We start from the raw sequence: 17451 nt of genomic DNA, 5'->3' as shown, positions 1-17451 counted from the left end.
CCAGCATCAGGGTCTTTTCCAATGAGTTGTATCTTTGCATCAGACGGCCAAAGTATTGGAGCTTCAGCATCAGTCCTTTCAATGAATATTCAGAGTTAATTCCTCTAGAATTGACTAGTTTGACATCCTTGCTGTCCCAGGGACCCTCAAGAGTCACTGTTAGAAATTATACTCTTTCTACTCACTCTTCCACAGTAGCAAATTATTTCATTGTTTTCAGTATGTTGTGTGTAACTTGCATACTATGTGTTAATTAATTTGAAAGCCAGTAAATCCCTGCAAAGGAAACACACCTATATCCATATTCTAAAAGGATAATAAGTGAGGACAGTGGTCAAGATTCAGCTACAAAAATGTAGAGATACATGAGGCAAAAGCAATAGTCCATACAGAACTTGAGAGTCTTGAGGAATACTGTAACTTAGAAAAGGAAAGTTAAGTAGAAATTTCTTTTTCCATCTACACTGTTCCAGACTATATACATACTAAGGAACTGAAGGTATTTGAACCTTGCCTCATTATTATACAATTCTCCCAGAGAAAATGCTATTTTAAGAAATATAAAAATGCTATAACTGTGTGGTTAAAAATGATCAGAAACAAGTGACTGACAGGTAATGTTACTAAGAAACAGTTTCATCTGTGTAAGTCTAGACAGCCATGGATGTTTTTACTCCCTCATCCTGACACTTTAACCGTGTTTCATTCACTTGCCTAATTCAATGTAGATAAGAGTACTGGGATGCTGATTAAAATTGTCTTGTGGAATGAATAGCACTTTTTGTTTCAACTAGCTTGTATCATCCACCTACATTTAATGAGCCAACCGTTGCCTTCAGAAACTGTTATCTGCATTATTCTTTTTATTGTATCTGCTCTTTATGTAAGGTCTTCTCACAATTCTTATTGTTCCCCTCTCTCAATTATTCCTACTGTTCAAGCAGAGGAATGCATTTGAAATGCATACTGAAATAAAATATTGCCAGGAAAAGAAAGAACAACAGAACTTGATAGCAAAGCTGTAGTGAAATCTTGTTTTGCCTCAATTTTTATTTGTCAAATGGAACCACATTTTATGACTGTTAGGTGGAATTATCAGTGTAAAGCCATCATTTTCAAAGTAAGAAATACTATAATTTTTCAAATTCTATCAAATTGGACTTATCTTCACAATTTTCAGTGTTAGTCGCCCAGTCATGTCCGACTATTTTGCCATCCCGTGGACCGCCCTGCCAGGCTCCTCCGTCCAAGGGGTTTTCCAGGCAAGAATCCTGGTGTGGGTTGCCATTTGCATTCGCAGGGATCTTCCTGACCCAGGGATCGAACTGGGTCTCCTGCATTGCAGGCAGACTCTGTGCCATCTGAATCACTAGGGACCACACTTCTGAACTCTATCTCATCAAAAATTGTCCTCAAATTATGCCACATATGTTCTGGTTTCAGTGACTTGTAGAAACTATTGGGTCCTTCTATTATATTATTCAGAAAGGAAAAAAAATGTAATTCAGCTATATGTAGCAACTTTCTTTTAATCAAATTATTCAACTTTTTATATTTCCAATAAAATAATGATTTCCTTTGCTGTGGGGGTTCTGATATTAAGTGTAGGTGGTATGTCATAATTCATTTATTACTATTGACAGCAAGTTTATAAAATCAAATTGAAGACAGGAAATAAAATCTAAAATTGATGAATGAAGTACAGAAACATTTTTTTTTAAGGAGAATTCTCTAAAGACAAAAAGAAAACATGCCAATATATTTTTAATACTTTCAGATTCATTAACCGTAGAACATAATTTTAACTAGGAAATGATTCCCTTGGTGTTAGCAGGATGCAAACTCATTGTAATAAAGTCCATTCTCTTATCTTACTCCTTAGTAATATACAATTAAAATTTTAAGAGCTTGAATACATAAACTGTTTAAAAGAGGTATAACAGATAGGAATCAATTAATAAAAACTCACAGTTAACATGATAATGATGATGATGACGATGTCAGTAATCTGATATATTGGACCATTGTGTTACAGAATACTCTGTAATTTCTCATTTGACAATATAATGATGAGAATCAGAAAAGTAAAAAGCTGTGTGAATCAGGGTTTGAAGTCAAACAACAACAATTACATGCAACAATTTCTTTCTTAAGTTTTCCAAAAGAAGTGTTGTCTTTCTGATGCTAATTATATACAGATATATATAAAAATAATTTGCAACTGGACAAAAATGGTTCATGCCTACCTGTTTAAACTGATATCAAATATAAAGCTTACCTTTACAGAGTGAAAAGACAGAAAATGAGAGTTTTTCCCTCATAGTTAGATATTCAAATTTATTTAAAACAGAGGTCAATTGTCATCTAACATATGTTCTATTGTTTTAACATGTTCAGTTCAGTTCAGTCGTTCAGTCGTGTCCGGCTCTTTGCGACCCCATGAATCACAGCACGCCAGGCCTCCCTGTCCATCACCAACTCCAGGAGTTCACTCAAACTCATGTCCATCGAGTTGGTGATGCCATCCAGCCATCTCATTCTCTGTCGTCCCCTTCTCCTCCCGCCCCCAATCCCTCCCAGCATCAGAGTCTTTTCCAATGAGTCAACTCATCGCATGAGGTGGCCAAAGTATTGGAGTTTCAGCTTTAGCATCAGTCCTTCCAATGAACATCCAGGATTGATCTCCTTTAGAAAGGACTGGTTGGATCTCCTTGCGGTACAAGGGACTCTCAAGAGTCTTCTCCAGCACCACAGTTCAAAAGCATCAATTCTTCGGCGATCAGCTTTCTTCACAGTCCAACTCTCACATCCATACATGACCACTGGAAAAACCATAGCCTTGACTAGACGGACTTTTGTTGGCAAAGTAATGTCTCTGCTTTTTAATATGCTATCTAGGTTGGCCATAAGTTTCCTTCCAAGGAGTAAGAGTCTTCTAATTTTATGGCTGCAATCACCATCTGCAGTGATTTTGGAGCCCAGAAAAATAAAGTCTGACACTGTTTCCACTGTGTCTCCATTTATTTCCCATGAAGTGATGGGACCAGATGCCATGATCTTTGTTTTCTGAATGTTGAGCTTCAAGCCAAACTTTTCACTCTCCTCTTTCACTTTCATCAAGAGGCTTTTTAGTTCCTCTTCACTTTCTGCCATAAGGGTGGTGTCATCTGCATATCTGAGGTTATTGATATTTCTCCCAGCAGTCTTGATTCCAGCTTGTGCTTCTTCCAGCCCAGCGTTCCTCATGATGTACTCTGCATAGAAGTTAAATAAGCAGAGTTTTAACATGTAGAGTTCTTTAAATAGGAAATATTTACTCTTGGGATCAGCTCCTTCCCCAGGTTACCTCCTAATTGAACTAAACTATTCTCCCTGCCACTCAAGGACTTTATTACAACAACAAAAATCATGTCTGCTCATACCACTCCTCAAAATTCTCTACCTCTCTTATGGTATTTTGTAATCATTAAAAAATATACACAATGTAAAATCAGAAGTTTATGATTACATATTACTTGTGATGTGAAATAAAGGTGTTCTTAAAAAGGATGGAATTATACAATGTTTCAAATTGAAGATAACATTTTTCTGAAGTAGGAAAAAATTCAGAAGTAGGAAATCCAGGGATGTTGGGGGCAGTTATGCCATCTTCAGCCTGAATCTTATCTACACAATCACAGAGTAGCCAGGTCTGCCTCTTAACTTCCCAGACTACAGAAAGGGAGCTGGTGATCAGGAGAATCAATCACTAATTCCTTTTTTGATGTACAAGCTGGAAACAGCTTGCAGAGTTTCCAGGAATAGTCCCTCATCTCAAATTTAGTTGCAAGATGACTCCAAGTAGGGAGACAGGATGGAAATACTTCTAGCTGTCTTGCCATGTGACTGGCTAAGACTCCCTATTTCTATCACTAACTGCCCTCACTTGGAACAACCTGAAATTCTAAGTAGTTACTGTATAGACTTCCCAGTAAAGGGTGTTCTCAGATTAATTGTGAGGATTCTCAGCTGTGGTTACAATGTAACAGAACAATTTTTCTCTATCACCCCTTAAACACACACACACACTCACAAAATACAATGGAAGAGAATATTAGACTTAACTATAGGAAGCAGGAATACATTTACACCTGTACAAAGATTAAAGGAAATTTGAAAAAAGCATATTTTAGAAAATCATGCCAATGCATGGAAAGCTATCCCTCTTCAAAGGTAATATATTTATATAAAATAACAATGTTTAGTTATTACTTTGTGATTTATTTTAATTTATTTTAATTCTAGCCATTAAAATACATAAAAACATAAATTATGTTTAGCATAATATTATCTTGGTTTTAATTTGCATTTCATAATGGCTAATGGTGATGAGCATCTTTTATGTGATTTCTGTTTATTTGCTTTAGTAAAATATCTATTTAAGAATTTTGTACATTTGTTAGTTGTTGCTTAGCTTTCCTGGTGGTTCAGACAGTAAAGAATCTGCCTGCAATGCAGGAGACCCAGGTCCAATCCCTGGGTCAGGAAGACCCCCTGGAGAAGGGAAGTCTACCCACTCCATTATTCCTGCCTGAAGAATTCTATGGACGGAGGAGCCTCTTGGACTACAATCCCTGTGGTCATAGAGTCGGACATGACTGAGTGACTAACACTTTTTCACACTTTCATATTCATTAATTGCATTATTTCTATTTTTACTGTTGAAGACACACTAGATTTCAGAAAAAAATCATTAAATGGGATTCACTAAACTTAGTGGATAAAAGTTAAGCAATAATTTATGACAGTCAAGGCAACCTGTCAAATATTCAATTCTTTTTTCACAATAGTGAAAAAAGAGAAAGCCATCCAACATGAACAGGAAAGTGGTTTCAGCAGACTTACTATGTGAGTGGTATCCTCTTAGAATGGGTCTTATAGCTAGATGCAAACTCACCATAATGTCAAAATAGTCAAATTTATATATAATATACATTTTATATAATAATAATAACTGTTGTAACATTCTTATGCATGATGACCTGTAGTATTTATAGAATTGTTACATATATAAATATATATATAATATAATAAGAATGGTAATTATGCAGAGACTTATTCCCTGTTTTAGTCTGAAAAGTACTTTTTTCCCCTTATTTAAGAGTGAGTCTTTCCTGACAATCTTATTTAGCATGATCCTCTTCCAAAGAGAGAGAGAGAGAGCGTAAGGTGTCTAAAGAGAAATTTGAATACATTTACTACAATTTTAGTTCTTATTACTGAAATTCACTATACCCATTGAAGGGAGTAATATATCGAGACAATCAGCAGATAGAAGGTTTTAGGAATTGTGGTTCATGGCTCAGCAGCTAAAGAATCCATCTGTAATGCAAGAGACACAGGTTTGATTCCTAGGTCAGGAAGATCTCCTTGAGGAGCAAAATGGCAACCCACTCAAGTATTCTTGCCAAAAAAATCCAGAGGAGCCTGGCAGGCTACAGTCCAAAGGGTTGCAAAGAGTTGGACATGACTGAGAGACTAAGCACACACAACAAAGGCCACATGCAATTTTACAGCTTAAAGATATGATATTTAAAACTTTTATGTCTCTTCTAAGGACACACATTTCCATATGTCATAAATTTTTATTGAAATGGGCTTTTGTAAATTATAATTGTTATTACCTTTTTATGGGTAATTAAGCTTAGTTTCCCAAAGTATTGTCTTTAGAGGGGGGTTATGCCAAAACTATTACTATTGCTAAAATACAATGTATAAATGTCCCTTGTGAAAAAGCAATCTTCAACATATAACAACATTCAACCAAAATGAATCCATACAGGAATGTGCATGATTTTTGTCTAATTAAACATACATTTTTGGTGGTATATATTTTGAAGCCATTGTTTTAACATAACAGAGAATCTAATCTCACTAAATGACTCATCAAGTCATATACTGGGTAGACCAATCAGGTGGCCAGAGGTGAAGAAATGCTGCTACCCAGAAAGCAGGTGTAATTTTAAAATCTGTAAAAACAAGATACAAGAGAATAATGTTTGGTCTTTGCTTCAAGAGATTAATGGAGCCCAAGATGGCAATCTTTGTCTAGTTTTTCAAAAAAGTATAGCTAAAGTCCAATGTTTTTATGAACCATATCATAAATTTCTTTCCTGTCAATTTAAAATATATTACCTGGTAATGGATAGAAAACAAAAAAACAATTAAATGTCAAGAAATAATTTCTAGGGGCTGCCTCATGTGAATTAAAAGTTTGGGAAGACAAGGCTTAGAGAAATAAAAGGAAGAAATATAAAAATCACAAGGAATTTTGTAACGGTATAATCCCACCCTTGTTAATAAACACTGAGTTCACAATGGTATACATGTTTACTGATATTTCATTTGAATATTACTGGAGGTTTAGCTCTGATTTAGAACTCAGAGCATGAAAGCCTTTCTTTTGGTATTCTGATTGGAGTCATTCCACATGAGGGTATAGTGGGTTAAATAACTATGGTCCCAATGTTTAGTGGTTCTCTGAAATCTCTAGATTTTTTGGCATCAGTCTGAGGTAAGCCATAGCAGTGTTTATTTCTCCATTCATCCATTCAATCCCTCTGTCACACATTATTTAACTGCTACTGAGCAGTTACTGTGCCATAGAATCAAGGAAAGCCAACAAGTACAGGTGTGGATAAGTAAGCAATTAAATAGGTAAATCATCTTGTATATCTGCAGTATATTTGAGCCAAAAATCTCAGCAGACTGAATTCTGTTGTTGTTGTTCAGTGGCTAAGTCATGTCTGACTCTTTGTGATCCATGGATTGCAGCATGCCTGGCTTCCCTGTCCGTCACTATCCCAGAGTTTGCTCAAATACATGTCCATTGAGTCGGTGATGCCATCCAACCATCTCATCCTCTGAAACAATGCACATAATACTTTTATTCATAAACCAAGATTATTTTTAGACATAGAGTATTGAAGATAGATTAATTTGCTAGTGTATATATATATATATAAGCACAATAAATTTGGGTTTATTATTTAAAAGTATCTGAAAGTGCATTATAAGCTAGAAGTAGTTAACTTCTTAACAGAAGAATGTAGAGATTTATAATGATTCTCTGATAAAGCATTTTAAAATAAACTCATCGTGCTATATTTTAAGTAATAATTTTCTCAGTGCTGCAATCACATCCTTGTTCTGAAGGCTGTGTATCATGGGATTGAACATCGGAGTCACTATGGTGTAGAACAGAGACAGGAGTCTGTCACTTCCTGCAGAATGACTGGACTAGGTCCTTAAGTAGGTAATAGTAGCAGATCCAAAGAATAAAAGCACAACCAATAGGTGAGAAGAACACATGGAGAAGGCTTTGGCTCTTCCTCTGGCTGTTGGCAATCTCAGAATAGTGGAAATGATTTTGCTGTAAGAGGCAAGGATCAAGATAAAAGGTACAGCAACAAACAACAGAGCTCCTGCATAGACTGAGAGCTCGTGTGCAAAAGGGTCCCCGCAGGCCAGCTTCAGAATGGGGGGATGTCACAGGAGAAGTGGCTAATCGCCTTTGAATGACAGAAACGCAGAGAGAAGATCTGGCACATTTGCCCCATCTGCACTGGGATTCCACTAACCCAGGAGCCCACAGCCAGCTGGCAGCACACCTTTGGGGTCTTGACCAGGGGGTAGTGCAGAGGGTCACAGACGGCCACACAGCGGTCATAGGCCATCACCGCCAGGAGGAAGCACTCAGTGGCTCCGAGAATGAGGAAGAAGCACATTTGGGCAGCACAGTCCAGCACAGAAATGCTTCTGCCCTGAGTCCAAAGGTTCACCAGAATCCTAGGGAGAGTGACGGACACGTCACAGATTTCCAAGGAGGAAAAGTTTGCCAGGAAGAAATACAAGGGTTTGTGCAGTGCAGGGTCAAGCCTAGTTAGTATTATTATGAGACTATTTCCAGTTAAGATAATGATGTAAATGATGGAGAACACCCCAAAGAACAGCCCTTGGAGCTTGGAAGTTCAGAAAACCCCAGGAGTACAAGTTGTATAATTGTGGATACGTTGTCTTCTGCTTCCATTTCTTCATATTTCATCTGTGGGAATGATTCAATCAGAGGTACTATTATTTCACTTTCATTAGCTCTTGTTTTCTTATTTATAAAAGAGGATGTTGCAACTTTCTATTTTTCAATTTCTTATAGAAACGAAACCTACAACACCAGGTGCTCTAAATGTGTGATAAAGTACATTTTTCATCATTATTAAATCTATCTGTAAATTTAAAAAAACTTTAATCTTTCTTTTTCTGCTGTATACAATATTTATTTAGTTCTGAAGATACGTGATTGTAGTTTTGCTATTCGTCTGAACACTCAAAAATACAAATTCTGAACTTAAGTTCCTTTGTGAAATAACTTGATATTTGCATTCGATGTGTTATTCTTTTCACCTCTCGATTCTGTTTTTCATTATCAATTCAAAATTAATTTTTTTTGCTCTTTTAAATGTCTTAAGCAATATGAAATAGTTTTAGGGATACCTATAGTTAATTTTTAAATTATAGAGATAAATCCATGCACCTATGGACACCTTATCTTTGACAAAGGAGACAAGAATATAAAATGGAGAAAAGACAGTCTCTTTAACAAGTGGTGCTGGGAAAACTGGTCAGCCACTTGTAAAAGAATGAAACTAGAACACTTCCTAACACCATACACCAAAATAAACTCAAAATGGATTAAAGATCTAAATGTAAGACCAGAAACTATAAAACTCCTAGAGGAGAACATAGGCAAAACACTCTCCGACATAAATCACAGCAGGATCCTCCATGACCCACCTCCCAGAATATTGGAAATAAAAGCAAAAATAAACAAATGGGACCTAATTAAAATCAAAAGCTTCTGCACAGCAAAGGAAACTCTAAGCAAGTTGAAAAGACAGCCTGCAGAATGGGAGAAAATAATAGCAAATGAAGCAACTGATAAAGGATTAATCTCCAAAATATACAAGCAGCTCCTGCATTTCAATTCCAGAAAACTAAGTGACCCAATCAAAAAATGGGCCAAAGAACTAAACAGACATTTCTCCAAAGAAGACATAAAGATGGATAACAAACACATGAAAAAATGCTCAACATCCCTCATAATCAGAGAAATGCAAATCAAAACCACAATGAGATACCATTTCACACCAGTCAGAATGGCTGCTATCCAAAGTCCACATGCAATAAATGCTGGAGAGGATGTGGAGAGAAAGGAAACCTCTTACACTGTTGGTGGGGATGCAAACTAGTACAGCCACTATGGAGAACAGTGTGGAGATTCCTCAAAAACCTTGAAATAGAACTGCCATATGATCCAGCAATCGCACTCCTGGGCATACACACCGAGGAAACCAGAACTAAAAGAGACACATGTACTCCAATGTTCATTGCAGCACTGTTTATAATAGCCAGGACATGGAAGCAACCTTGATGTCCATCTGCAGATGAATGGATAAGAACGCTTTGGTACATATACACAATGGAGTATTATTCAGCCATTAAAAAGAATACATTTGAACCAGTTCTAATGAGGTGGATGAAACTGGAGCCTATTATACAGAGTGAAGTAAGCCAGAAAGAAAAACACCAATACAGTATACTAACGCATATATATGGAATTTAGAAAGATGCAAATGATAACCCTGTATACGAGACAGCAAAAGAGACACAGATGTATAGAACAGTCTTTGGGACTCTGTGGGAGAGGGTGAGGGTGGGATGATTTGGGAGAATGGCATTGAAACACGTATGTTGTCATATGTGAAACGAATCACTAGTTCAGGATTGATGCATGTTATAGGATGCTCAGGGCTGGCGTGCGGGGATGACCCAAGGGAGGATAAAGGGAGGAGGGAGGTGGGAGGGGGGTTCAGGAGGGGGAACTTATGTAAACCCGGGGCGAATTCATGTCAATGTATGGCAAAACCAACCAATATAATATTGTAAAATTTTTTTAAAAAATTGAGATTTTTTTCAATTGCATTTCCAGTGTCTTTTTAACTTTGACATTCTGCATATTTAGCTATTTTATTATAAAACAAAATTCATCAGCTAACCACTCAATATTTTTGAATGGTATTTAATTTTTAAAACTGTGTATTTCAATATAGTGTCTACAAATTCAGCTTTCATAATTTTTATTCCGTTTTTTCTGCTCAAAGACAAAGAATTCTGGGCTGGTCTTCCTGTCCAGGAACTCTCATAATGATAAGAGGCATGTTCATCTAGCATTTATATCCATTAAAGCATTCAAACTAGAATGTTCACCTGTTACACACTTATTGTAAGAAATAAATCCACCACAATAGCTATCTCAGAGCCTCCTAAATTACAAAGGACTTCAATAATTGCAACAATTCTGCTGAATACCTTTTTTTTTTTTTTTTTTTTTTTGCCCCATGTGAGTGTTAGTTCAGGCATGTGAAAGCCTTGGGCTGAGATTGTCCATCTTTTTTTGCTATATGTAGATTTTAAGCTTTTGATCATCAGTGTATCTTTGTATGCAATGTGTATTATGTTTCTTCCACAAAAAGTGATTTACTAACTTCTTGAATTAATAATTAAAATAAACCAGCTTGCTTGCTTTGTCAAAATAGTCTTCAATGTGTAAGCAAGGGTACTTACCCAAAATTCAAACTGACCACCCTTCCCTCCTGGTATAGCTCAACCATGCCTTCTCTGCATATATGTCTGTGTGTGAGAGTGTATGTATTTAGAAATTGCACTCTTTTCACTTACTTTTGCAAAATATCAAATTATTTCATTATTTTCAGTATGTCACACATAGCTTTCATGGTATGTGTTAATTAATTTGGAAGCCCATGGAAACAGTCACTGCAAAGCAGAGGCACACCTATATCCATATTCTAAGTGTTTTAAGTCATAATGAATGATCAACATTTTGGCTACAGAAATGTAGACACACATGGCGTAGAAGCAATAGTCCATCAAAGATGTGGGCTTCCCGAGGAATTCTGTGACTTAGAAAAAGAAAGATAATGACATTTATCTATTTAATTAAATGTAGAGTATATTACTGGAACATTGATTAAAATTGTTTTTTTTAATTAATTCCCAATCTTTTTACACTGGCTTCCATCATGCACCTACTTTCAGAAAATTCCACCTGCTTGATTCTCTCTATTGTATCTGCTCTTTATGTAAGGTCTTCTCTTCTTTGGTCCTGTCTCTCAATTCTTCCTACTATTCAAGCAGGGTAGTACATTTGAAAATCATACTGAATCTAAGGTGCCAAAAAAAAGCCAGAAAAATCAAGAATAACAGAATTTGATATTGAGAACATAGTGTTCCATGTTTACTGAAATCCTTTTTAGCTTTAACTTTTTTTTTGTCAAATGGAACATTTTGTTAATAATCAATGGAATTATCAATGCAAAATCACTTATAATGTAAGACATATTGCAATTATTCAAATCCCATCCAAATTATACTTAATCTAAACTCAACCTCATCAAAAATACTTTTCTCAAATCTCATAGCATAGTTGCTGGTTTCTGAGTTCTAGAAACATTTAGATGCTTTTATTTCTACAACTCAGGAAGAAAAATACTAAATGATTTAGCATACATAGCCACTTTAGTATTTGCTCAAATAATTTATGTTTCTTTTTCTGGCCTTTCCACTGCAATGTTTATCTTTGGTGTGAAATTTATTATTAATATATATACCATCTATTTTCAAAATGTATAGGCAAGTTTAAAAAATCAAATTGAAGGCAGGAAATAAAAATCTAGAATTTGTGACTACAATTCAGAAGCCTGTATCCTTAGGATAAGCATGTAAATATAAAAATGAAATAAGACATTCCCATGTCTTATTATTATTTTCCATTTAATTTACCATAAAATTTAAATTTAACAAGTATAGAGTCTCTTTAATAAAACAATGCAAACCCATTTTAAGAAAGTTCATTTATTATTTTTCTCTTTAGTTATATACAATTAATTTTAATGGAATAGCCCCAGATCTAATACATGAAAACTACCTAAATATATGTGCAACAAAAAATCACTACAAGTGTTAGCATTTAAAAAGATTATAAATGACAAAAATGTTGAAGAGGTCAGTAATCATTGGTATATTAGCCCAGATATTACAAAGTATTTTATTATTTCTCGTTTGATAATATAATGATGACAATCAGAAAAGTATCAATATGTTATCTGAATTTGGTTTGAAATTAAATAGCAATAATTACTTTTTTTTAATTTTCCACAATGAGTATTCTCTTGCTGATGCTAAGTACATACATATATATGCAAAAATAAGTTGATATTGGACAAAAATGATTCACACTTACCTGTTTGAATTGTTAAATATAATGCTTCCCCTTATAGGTAGAGTTAAATGATAGAGAAAATGACAAAGATTTTTTGTTGTTGTTTATTTTGACAGTTCAGAAATTCACATTCACTTGAAATGAGGTTAGTCAACACCTAAAATAACTGCAAGGAGATCCAACCAGTCCATTCTAAAAGAGATCAATTCTGGGTGTTCATTGGAAGGACTGATGCTGAGGCTGAAGCTCCAATACTTTGGCCACCTCATGCAACGAGTTGACTCACTGGAAGAGTCTGATGCTGGGAAGGATTGGGGGTGGGAGGAGATGGGGACGACAGAGAATGAGATGGCTGGATGGCATCACCGACTCGATGGACATGAGTTTGAGTGAACTCTGGGAGTTGGTGATGGACAGGGAGGCCTGGCACAGAGAGTCGGACGCACAGTCGTGTTCGACTCTCTGCGACCCCATGCCAGGCCATAAGTTTGGCCATAAGTTTCCTTCCAAGGAGTAAGCGTCTTTTAATTTCATGGCTGCAATCACCATCTGCAGTGATTTTGGAGCCCAGAAAAATAAAGTCTGACACTGTTTCCACTATGTCTCCATCTATTTCCCATGAAGTGATGGGACCAGATGCCATGATCTTTGTTTTCTGAATGTTGAGCTTCAAGCCAAACTTTTCACTCTCCTCTTTCACTTTCATCAAGAGGCTTTTTAGTTCCTCTTCACTTTCTGCCATAAGGGTGGTGTCATCTGCATATCTGAGGTGATTGACATTTCTCCCAGCAATCTTGATTCCAGCTTGTGCTTCTTCCAGCCCAGCGTTCCTCATGATGTACTCTGCATATCAGTTAAATAAGCAAAATGTATTACACTGACATAATAAATAGAGCCCTTTAAATAGGAGATATTATTTGCTCTTGGGAACAGCCCCTTTCCCAGTTCACTTTCTAATTGAATAAAACAATTTTGCCTGCCACTCAAGAAGTTTGGAGATGGCAATGGCAACCCACTCCAGTACTCTTGCCTGGAAAATCCCATAGACGGAGGAGCCTCGTAGGCTGCAGTCTATGGGGTCACTAAGAGTCAGACATGACTGAGCGACTTCACATTCACTTTTCACTTTCATGCATTGGAGAAGGAAATGGCAATCCACTCCAGTGTTCTTGCCTGAAGAATCCCAGGGACAGGGGAGCCTGGTGGGCTGCCGTCTGTGGGGTCGCACAGAGTCGGACATGGGTGAAGCGACTTAGCAGCAGCAGCAGCAGCAAGAAGTTTGGTATAACAACCAAAATCATATCTGTCCATACCACGCCTTTTCAAAACTCTCTACTTCTCTAACAGCATTTTGTGATTATTAAGGAATATAAGCATTGTAAAAGCAGACATTTACATATTACTTATGATATAAAATAAAGATTTCTTAAAAATAAAATTGCACAATGTCTCAAATTAAAGAGAAGTTTATTTTTTGTGATTAAAATTTTAGAAATAAAGGTCTTCTCTGGTAGTAGAGTGGATAAGAAACTGCCTGTCAATGAGGGAAACACAGGTTCGATCCCTGGTCCCGGAAGATTCCACATGCCACAGGACAGCTAAGCTTGCACGACAACTGCTGAGCCTGAACTCTAGAACCTGCAAGCTGCAACTATTGAAGCCCATGCTCCACAGAGAGAGAGACCACCACAATGGTAAGCCCCATGACACACACATACAAAAACACACATACTCACTCACAAAATATAATGGAAAACAATGTTAGATTTAACTATAAAAAGCAGGAATACTGCTATACTTTATGAAGATTAATGATTAGAAAGATGAAAAATGTATTTTAGAAACATTATGTCCATACATGGAATGATATCACTGTTCAAGGTTTATGTATCTACTCACAAATTTTGTTATATTATTTTGCAATTTTTATTTTATTTTAATTCTAGCCATTAAAGTACATGTGTATCATAATTTTATTTTAATTTGATTTAAAAATGCAAATGCTGAAGATGGTGAGCAAGTTTTATGTTATTATTTGAATTCTGTGTATCCTTTTAGTAAAGTATCTATCAAAGAGTTTTGTATGTTTGTTGATTAGGTTGCTTCTTCTCTTGCTACTGATCTTCGGGAATTTTTGTATTATCTGTATACATTTCACTTTTTTGAATATGTGATTCACAAATACTTCCACACCTCAGTTTTATATTAATGTTTTGTTGAGACAAGAAGACAACTTAATTTCTCCTTATGAGTCCCTTTTTATATATTTAGCAGACTTAGTAATACAATTTTAGTTATAGGGACTTACTATGATTCATTGATTGTTCAAAGAAAAAACACTGAAATAACCACGGATCAGTACTGATGCAGTTACTATTAATCACAAGCTCTTGAACTAGTTTTCCCTATTTTGGGATACTAATTCAAATAATCGTGAAAGTGTCATACTTGCTGTGAGCCAAGTTTTAAGGAATCTGCAAAGCCTACAGATTTAACAATGGTTTTTAATAACAAAGATCATGTAACATCAGAACAATGTTGATGACAAAGTTAAATATTATTTTTAAAATAAGGTATTTGCCTAAAAAAAAAACACTTTTAGATCATCAAATGTCTGACTGTAAAAAAGTTATATTTATAAAAAACAAAGTAACAGAAACATGCAACATTTTTCTTTAAAATATCAATAGATCAATAGATCTTTCTAAAGTTAGACCTTTCTTGCTAATCTCCCACTGACACTGGGAGCATATTAAAATATTACAAAATAATAGTGATACATATCTGTATCCTCAGTAGTCCATATCCCAAGAAGTTCATATATCAGATGAAAGTGTGTTGAGTACACGCATACCAAAGCAAAGCATCCTTGAAACACCTGAAGTATCAGCCACAATACACACATGATCATCATTAAAATCTACAAACAATAAATGCTGGAGAGGATGTGGAGAAAAGGGAACACTGTTGCACAGTTGGTAGGAATGTACGTTGATATAGCCACTATGGAGAACAGTATGGAGAATTCTTAAAAAAAAAAAAAAAAAAACTAGTAATGTTGTTGTTGTTGGACTCAGTCATGTCGCACTCTTTGAGACCCCAAGGACTGCAAAACGCCAGGCTACCCTGTCCTTCACTGTCTCATGGAGCTTGTTCAAGCTCATGTCCATTGAGTTAGTGATGCCATCCAACCATCTTGTCCTCTGTCATCCCCTTCTCCTGCCTTCAATCTTTCCCAGCAATAGGCTCTTTTCTAATAAGTCAGCTCTTCACATCAGGTGGCTAAAATATTGGAACTTCAGCTTCAATATCAGTCCTTCCAATGAATATTGAATATGACAATCATTGGGAGCTGTGGAATACTGGCATAAGTCCTTTTGAAGGACACCATTACTGTCATTACCCACAGTTCAGTTCAGTTCAGTCACTCAGTCGTGTCCAACTCTTTGCCACCCCATGAACCACAGCATGCCAGGCCTCCCTGTCCATCACCAACTCCCAGAGTTCACTCAAACTCATGTCCATTGAGTCGGTGATGCCATCCAGCCATCCCATTCTCTGTCGTCCCCTTCTCCTCCCACCCCCAATCCCTCCCAGCATCAGAGTCTTTTCCACTGAGTCAACTCGTCACATGAGGTGGCCAAAGTATTGGAGTTTCAGCTTTAGCATAAGTCCTTCCAATGAACACCCAGGATTGATCTCCTTTAGAATGGACTAGTTGGATTTCCTTGCAGTCCAAGGGACTCTCAGGAGTCTTCTCCAGCACCACAGTTCAAGCGCATCAATTCTTCGGCGATCAGTTTTCTTCACAGTCCAACTCTCACATCCGTAGATGACCACTGGAAAAACCATAGCCTTAACTAGATGGACCTTGGTTGGCAAAGTAATGTCTCTGCTTTTTAATATGCTCTCTAGGCTGGTCATAATTTTCCTTCCAAGGAGCAAGCGTCCTTTTATTTCATGGCTGCAATCACCATCCGCAGTGATTTTGGAGCCCAAAAAAATAAAGTCTGACACTGTTTCCACTGTTTCCCCATCTATTTCCCATGAAGTGATGGGACCAGATGCCATGATCTTTGTTTTCTGAATGTTGAGCTTCAAGCCAAACTTTTCACTCTCCTCTTTCACTTTTATCAAGAGGCCTTTGAATTCCTCTTCAATTTCTGCCATAAGGGTGGTGTCATCTGCATATCTGAGGTTATTGATATTTCTCCCAGCAATCTTGATTCCAGCTTGTGCTTCTTCCAGCCCAGCGTTCCTCATGATGTACTCTGCATATAAGTTAAATAAGCAGGGTGACAATATACAACCTTGACGTACTCTTTTTCCTATTTGGAACCAGTCTATTTTTCCACGTCCAGTTCTAACTGTTGCTTCCTGACCTGCATACAGGTTTCTCAAGAGGCAGGTCACGTGGTCTGATATTCCCATCTCTTTCAGAATGTTCCACAGTTTATTGTGCTCCACACAGTCAAAGGCGTTGGCATAGTCAATGAAGCAGAAATAGATGTTTTTCTGGAACTCTCTTGCTTTCTCCATGATCCAGCGGATGCTGGCAATTTGATCTCTGGTGCCTCTGCCTTTTCTAAAACATGCTTGAACATCTGGAAGTTCATGGTTCACATACTGCTGAAGCCTGGCTTGGAGAATTTTGAGCATGACTTTACTAGCGTGTGAGATGAGTGCAATTGTGCAGTAGTTTGAGCATTCTTTGGCATTCCCTTTCTTTGGGATTGGAATGAAGACTGACTTTTTCCAGTCCTGTGGCCATTGCTGAGTTTTCCAAATTTGCTGGCATACTGAGTGCAGCACTTCCACAGCATCTTTCAGGATTTGAAATAGCTCAATTGGAATTCCGTCACCTCCACTAGCTTTGTTCTTCATGATGCTCTCTAAGGCCCACTTGACTTCACATTCCAAGATGTCTGGTTCCAGGTGAGTGATCACACCATCGTGATTATCTTCGTCGTGAAGATCTTTTTTGTACAGTTCTTCTGTGTATTCTTGCCACCTCTTCTTAATATCTTCTGCTTCTGTTAGGTCCATACCGTTTCTGTCCTTTATCGAGCCTATCTTTGCATGAAATGTTCCCTTGATATCTCTAATTTTCTTGAAAA

General features: G+C 36.7%; 1 pseudogene; it reads right to left on the bottom strand.

The window, feature by feature from the left end:
• Window positions 1–7118: 7118 nt before the first annotated feature.
• On the bottom strand, window positions 7119–8092 carry LOC129560397 (olfactory receptor 10AG1-like; annotated as a pseudogene).
• Between the last annotated feature and the right edge of the window lie 9359 nt (window positions 8093–17451).

Source organism: Moschus berezovskii, chromosome 16, assembly GCF_049115385.1.
Source record: "Moschus berezovskii isolate FMDL1 chromosome 16, NW_MosBer_1.0, whole genome shotgun sequence".
Lineage (NCBI taxonomy): Eukaryota > Metazoa > Chordata > Mammalia > Artiodactyla > Moschidae > Moschus > Moschus berezovskii.
This window is presented reverse-complemented; position numbering and strand designations above follow the sequence as displayed.